We start from the raw sequence: 7,802 nt of genomic DNA on the forward strand, positions 1-7,802 counted from the left end.
ACTATATCTTGTTAAATATTGACATTGATAATTTAATATGATTTAAATTTGAGTCTGCATAAATTATAATGTATCCTAATAGTCTTTAGATTTTGCTATTAATGTAATTCATAGGCAAATTTATTATTCTTTAAGTTTAATTTTGTACTAAGCATTCAAGTACCGTATATGTCACTTCATGTGTATAATTTAATGATTGAGTGAATCATTTATTGAACTAAAGATAATCTGGGTATAAAATCGTTGACAAGTTTAGTTTTTATTTTATGTATTATATGGCCTCACATTCTTAATCCTACCTGATAAGTCTTATATTAACAATATGGTTTAACGCAAAACATATATTTCTAATTTTTTATTAGTTTAATTTACAAAATCTAACCGTAGATGAACGTTATTAATTTTCCATAACTATTTAATCATAAATTATTTTTATCGTTCTACATCTTTATTGAAATATTAGTTAAGTACAATATGATACTACTTGAGAAATGCTAACATTACTTTATTAAAATCATTATTACTATTATTATCATCTATAACTATTATTGTAGTATTTTTATTATTAACATTGATGGTCGAACTGTTATTCTAACTACTCTTACAAATATTATTGAGTCCCAAGAATACTATTAACATTTATGTAATTATAGATTGTTGACTCTACATATAAGTCAAGTTATTCATTAAGTTCCTATTTGATTTTCAAGATTTGTCAATAATACTAATCTCACTATTTTCTTAGTATTGGATTATCTACGTGTTCATACTCTTTAGACTAATTATTCTCTAATTTTTATTATTTAAAATTATTGGTGTACCTACAATTTTTACTTCATTATGAACACAAACAAACAACCAAATAAACAATCAATCAAATTTTTAGTTATTGATAGCTTTTAGTGATTAAGTTTTATCTCACAAACCCAACCCAGTTCTAAACTAATCTACTTCACTAACTGGCACTGGCTATTCCCATTGTTTTCCCATATAAAATCTAATAGTGAGCTCTGATACCAACACTGTCGCGCCCCCTAAGATAGCAGCTGACTAATCCAAGAAATTAACTAAATAATATGCACTAAAAATCTAAATCATTTACTTAAACATTCAATTAAGAAATCTGCTACAAAACTTAACCCAAAACTAGCCCCGCTCTGAAATATATACATATACAAGAACTCCTCGCAAATGATACATATAAAATAGTTATATGGTTTACAAATGGAATATAAAACATAATAAACATATTAGAAGTTAACCAAATAATGGACTCAACTCCTCGAAGCTTTCGTTGCGCAACTCTGATCTGACTCTGAAACTGAAAGTGGGAAAGAGTGAGCACATCTCCCTAAAAGGGGTGCCAGCAGGAATAACATTCAACTTTAAAGAAATCAAGAGCAAGATTTGGAAAACAATACATATTTTCCCATACAACAAAGTGACTAAGTCACTGGTAATGCTCAAACATGTATATGGACAAACTCCTTCCTCAAAAAATGTATACTATGGTTGTGCAATTCCGAACTCGCAAATCCACACCTAATCGTAAGTATTGATGTCGACAATTCTGAACTCGCAAACTTCCGGCCAATATATCATAAAAGCTCTAGGTATAAATATGAAGGAGCGTATCCTATATACCACAGGTGGAAATTCTTATTTCCCATAACAATTCATGACGACAACAAAACATTACGAGTCCTTTCCAAACCATGGAAAGATTACAAAGAACCAACAGAAAAATCATAATACAAGCTGAACAACGCATGGAATGCAAAAACAAATATAACATGAGTTTGTAAAACATAAACTTTTGCAAAAGAAACAACAATGGTTTCAAAAGAGTTAAAAGTATTCCCACCTCTTTTGATGACGAGCCACGCCTACCTCGAGATCCATGATCCACTGGTTCATCCTTTGAATCGATCGTTGTTAATATAGACTAACTGTTAATCACATAAGAAGTCTAAGAATCTAGCCAAACGGCTCACACAAGAATCATACAAGTCTATCTAATAGTTCTAAGCCCATTTATGGTTCCACACATCTCCGTGATTCATCTCTTGCATATTTAAAGGTTTATTAATTCAGTTAGATTGGTTCTATAATCTATCAGCTAGGTCTTATGAATATCTACAACTTTGTAGAAGAAGCCAAAGGCTAATTCGGACCTTAAGGGTCCAAAAAATGAAAGTATGAAAACTATGCCTAATCCCAAGTCTATTAGTACGACCCATTAATCTAAGGCTCAGTCTATTTGGTTCAACTAACATTCACTAACAGTGCACTAGGTCAACTGGCGGTCAACGTCTAAAGTCAGGCCAACAGTCAAGGTCCAAGGTCAAACGAGTCAACTGGTCAATGACTCATGTCTAGTGACTCGGTGAGTCAGCTGATTCGACTCGGTCAGATGGACTAAGTCAGCTAGAGTCAGATACCTAACTAGGCTGAATGGCACAAGGCCAAAATTCTTGCACAGGCCAGAGCCATTGCTCAGACCAAAGAACACTAATGCACCCAAACATTGTGCAACACTAAAACTCTTAACTATACTTCAAATAACATTACATTTATCTTAAACAAACTTCATATCTTAAATACAACACTCAACTAAGATTACCTGCAATTGCAGTTACAAGCTTTCCCTTGGAGAGATTCAACTCATACATTCATCTAACCTTCATTCCTGTAACTCAGGCAAAATCACACAAACAACATAGCAATACTGCCACCAACTCAGACTATAACTCTTATCTTCACCACTGTTCAGTTAGACTCAACTTCTACCATTTCAATAACAACTCCAAAATCATGTACTCACCTAAAACAACACCACCTGCGACTTCAGTTCTAGTACTTGTACTGAACCATCACCTGCAATCTCAATACACAGACCTCCAACACCACCAATAACTCCAACACTAATTCCATAAATATTATATCTCCACCTTAACTATAATTTAGCTTCAACATAACACCACCAGCTCAAACTACTACATCTCCATCCCAGATCAACAATAACTCATCCTAACTATCTTTCAATACTACTAACTGCAATTATACCACCACCAGATACTCATAACCACAACAACAATACTCAAATCAATCTCACATCCACCTAGATCATTCATATAAACTACAACTCATAATTCAGTTTAGAATAACAACATCAGCATCTCCTTTCACCTGCACAACTCATTCATCACTATTTGTATCTACTCAGTTCAATAACAAGCTCTTCACCCTTCTTGATTTCCACTAACACCTTTCCCATAATATTTATAGCAACACAAAGCCAATCCTTCTCAACATCAGACTCAAACAACATTCATTTAGTCTATCTAAACAATTTCAACACCAACAATTCATAATACCCAACTCAGACCTCAATTCAATCATCAAATACTCAGTCGATAAAACTAAATAACTTCACTAATCAAAACAGAAGAGTAAATACCTCAAGATACATTCCTCAAGCAACTGAATCGGGTTCTGCTTCTCATTTTGATTTGATTCACCGCTAATTCCATCTTTCTTAACCAATATTCAAACTCACAAACCCTAAGTCTCTGTTTTATCAAGAATCCCTATTATTGATATTCTGAACATGAAATCATCAGATTAAAACCATCACCTCCTTATTCACGTCATGTTCTTCAACACCCATCCTTCAATTTCTCATACTGGTCACCAAAATGAACACCAATTAAATTCTCTGAAAAACCTTAACATACTGATTCAATCCTCAAACAACCCACAAATTCCATCAAACATCAATTAAGAACAAATCCATCTTCTAATTCTTCCTTATGCATCATCAATCGAACTTCTACACAACTCTCAGAGAAACCCTAATTCTACTCTTACTAATTTACTTTCTCTTTCTATTCTGAATCGATTACATACACCATCACCATCACCATCGACTACTGAATGATCTTACCCACCTTATACTGATCACAGAACCATCGTTTCACTCTTCAAATTACCAGAGGCTACGGACAGAGAAGAAAAAGAGTCGAGGAAGAAAAGAAGAGAAAAATAAAGAAGAATGAAGAAGAAGAAAAGAGATGAGAGTTACTCTCTCGACACGGGTAGAGATAAGGCCGAAATTGGTTAATGGGACACTCCTCAAAAGGATAAGGGCAGCCGGGTCGGCTAAACCACCAAATGACTGTTTTTTCCCCTTCTCACGGTTCCGATGATATCTTATTCATCCGGTATCCGAATGACATGTTCGAGTAGTCCATTCTGCGTAAATTTTCGAGATATATCTGACGATACTAGTTTCGTATCTAAATTGTTGTTAGATTAATTTCTATTAATTAACGTTCGTGTTAAACTAATCGAGTCATTATCGGCTAATTCATCAATTGATCATCACTAGACCAGTCAAATAGTGTTGACGATCTTGAGGGTCCTTACAAGTGTGAGATTGGTTAGGGTTCAACTACATTCCAGTCCAAAGTTAACTTGCAGTAGGCTAGTGTCTGTAGCGGCTTAATACAGATCTGGACTACGTCCCGGGGTTTTTCTGCATTTGCGGTTTCCTCGTTAAAAAAATTTCCGGTGTCTGTGTTATTTCTTATCCGCATTATGTTTGTTTATATAATTGAAATATCACATATTATGCGTAGTTCAATCAATTAGATAATCCAACCTTTGGTTGTTGATATAAATTGATTGACGCTTGAATATTGGTCTTTGGTACCGTTCAAGTTATTTCTCATGATAATCATATTCACGGATTCTATCTGTTTGATTTGCTGATTACATTGAGAAACAGATATACAACTCTTGGATATATTTATGTTGATTAAGTCTGACTGTCTAGTTGATTCTTTTAGAATTATATTGGAGTTTGTCCATACAGATTTCCCAAACAAAATATTGAGTGTGGTTGTTAGACCCCCGCTTTTTCAGAACTGTTTTTCTCGTGCAAGGTTCGGCTCTTATATTACCGCCGAACCAAGTATTGAACTCCGAACAATTTTGGAAAATTTCAATTGTTTTGGAGCTAAAAAAGAGAGATTAGACGTCGTATACGAGTATACCTGTGTATTATTAGCATAAGGTTCTTCATTAATGTATTCGTCATTTGGATTTGGCTCATAAAAACCATCATGTTGAGTTTTAGGTTGAGGTTGAGTTAAAGTTTGAGCAAAATCATTCTCATAATCCAAAAAGTTGGCCAAATTCGGATCATTGTTGTAGTTGATGTGTATTATATCGTTTTTACGAGATGAAGATTCTCCCGGATCATCTGAATCATCCATTTTGAATCACAAAAATCCTCCAAATCTCAAAAACTCTAGTTTTTTTTCGCTTCTTCTTCTTCTCTCAAAAACCCTACTCTCTCACTCAAAAATCAGATTTTTTTCAACTAATTTAACACTAACAACTTAACCTAGTCAATCACTAACATTATTAATTAATCATTATTTAAAACTAACCATAATCATTAACAATAATTAAATAAGGATAGTTACGCCATTATCAAAAAGGATAAATAAAGGGTGATGGTGTTTTTTATTTAGTGACCCTATTTTGGAATTATGCCTCAAAAAAATTCAGTATGCCTCAAAACAGGTTTCCTGATTTTATCATTTGATTTAAACCTATTGAGATCTAAAGGTTTGGTTTCGAGGGTTCTTATTACCTTTCATAACTAAGGTTTACTAACCTAAGCCTACTTAAAGAAATAAAAAGCTAAAGCTAACAAAAAAATACACGTAAACCACACAAAAAAAAAAAAAATCGACTCTTCCTCTTTTTCCTCTCTTATTCTTTTACGTCGCCTCTTCTTCCTCTTTTTTCGTATTTCTTTTTCACCGAAGATCATCTCAACCAATAATAACACAATTGGGTATGAATCGAGAAACCCATATTATTTTTTTCTTTTGCCTTTTTGGTTGGTGAATAGGTTGGATTTGACTAAACTAGGAGTTTAAAAATTAGTTTCAGAACTAAATACGGTTGGAAAATCAATATTTATCTACCGTAAAATACTCATACAGTTTGGAATACATGAATTTCCCGACCGTAGAAATTTTTTACGGTTGGGAATACATGAACTTCCAATTGTATTTATGGTTTACGGTTATAAATCCAACCAAATTTTAAATTTTTTTTTTCAAAATCTTCCCAACGGTAAGTTACTCTGGATTTTTCTACGGTTGGGAATACATTATCTCGAACTGTATTTATGGTTTACAATAAGGAAACCCAACCATATTTTAAATTTTCAAATTTTCCCCACTGTAAGTTACCCTGGATTTGTTTACGTTCGGGAAAACATGAAATCCCAACCGTATATTTTATTAATGGTAAGGTTTCCCTAAGAATGCCCAATTGGGGGATACTTTTATTAATTAGGGGATATAGGAAAAAGACAAAAACAAGATTTAAACAGTAAATCAGAATCACCCCTTATCCATGTATTTTAACTAATTTCTAATCTACCCATCACTAAACATGTTTAGTGGTTAATCATAATTAATTAAGTTAATAGATTAGTTTGATAATGACTAGTTTAAATCATAATCACTTCACTTGGGTGAAAGTATAAGGATTTTTTTTGAGGTAATAGGAATTTGGTTAAAAAATGAGTACTCCCAACTTACAAAATGCCGACAAAATCAATGCCAAAAAATAGCTACTTCCAACTTACAATGCCGGCATTGTAAATCATTTATCGAGCACGCCGGCACCATTTTTCGGCATGATCTTCATCACTTCCGGCATGGTCTTCATTACTTTCGGTATTCTTCATCACTAATACAATGTCGGCGATGTAAGAAAAAAAATCATTTCCGACATGGTCTTCGTCACATTCGGCATGGTCTTCATCACTACCGGCATGGTCTGCATCACTACCACCATGGTCTTCATCACCTCCGACATGGTCTTCATCACTACCGATATGGTCTTAATCATTACCGGCATGGTCTTCATCACTTCCGAATGTAAAAAAAAAAAATTGTTTTCAAAGTGAGGAGCAAGCGGAGAAGAAGAAGAGAATTTAAAAGGGAATGGGGAATATTTAGAATTTGAAAGGGAGTGGATAATATTTAGGTTTGATTTAGTTTCTACTTATTTAAATGGTAGTTTCGTATTTCCACCCCGAAAAACACCCCTTAGCAGAAACTATTGGATGGGAATAATAATTTATATCCCCAATTAGTAAAAGTATCCCCCGATTGCGCTTCTTTCCCAAACGTATGTTCAATTTTCAAAAGAAAAGAAAATCAATTTTTTCTGATCTTTGATTTTCATACACTAATTATAAATCAAATAATTAGTCTAATCCAATCACTAATATTAGTTAATCTAATTATTAATATAACTAATCGAGGGTATTTTAGCAATTATGGTTGTAAAGTGCATACAACCATAATCATCTGAAAGTCGATTTTGTTTATACATTCTTAGTAGCAAAAGTATCAATAATAAACGTAAAATCTAAGTTTTCAGTAATTGTTTGTTCACTAGACGTCATATCTAACCCAAACCTAATGTTGGACATATTAGGGGAGGCTTATTTTAGTGTTGTAATTCCCTCGTTGGGCGTTAAATTACGAAGAACTTAATTCTTTACGGTACTCGCTAAATGATCTGGTTCATATTGGTTCTTAAATGAATATTTGAAGTAACACCACATCATCATGATTTTTGACCAGTTTAAAACACCGTTATCTAAGAAGTACCCTTACCGATTTTTGACCAGTTTAAAATACCGTTATCTAAGAAGTACCCTTACCGTAATAGCTTAGCTATGTATATTCGCAAATTGTTCAAAT

The 7,802-nt window shown here is 33.3% G+C and overlaps 1 long non-coding RNA gene across 1 annotated transcript; it reads right to left on the bottom strand.

Moving 5' to 3' along the window:
- Nucleotides 1–1,107: 1,107 nt before the first annotated feature.
- LOC113288228 lies at nucleotides 1,108–4,068 on the bottom strand. The gene is made up of 3 exons (XR_003330529.1): nucleotides 2,624–4,068; nucleotides 1,865–1,949; nucleotides 1,108–1,321 (listed from the first exon to the last, which is right to left on the bottom strand). It is a non-coding gene; the product is annotated as an uncharacterized LOC113288228 (long non-coding RNA).
- Between the last annotated feature and the right edge of the window lie 3,734 nt (nucleotides 4,069–7,802).

The sequence above is a fragment of the Papaver somniferum genome, chromosome 6 (assembly GCF_003573695.1).
Source record: "Papaver somniferum cultivar HN1 chromosome 6, ASM357369v1, whole genome shotgun sequence".
Lineage (NCBI taxonomy): Eukaryota > Viridiplantae > Streptophyta > Magnoliopsida > Ranunculales > Papaveraceae > Papaver > Papaver somniferum.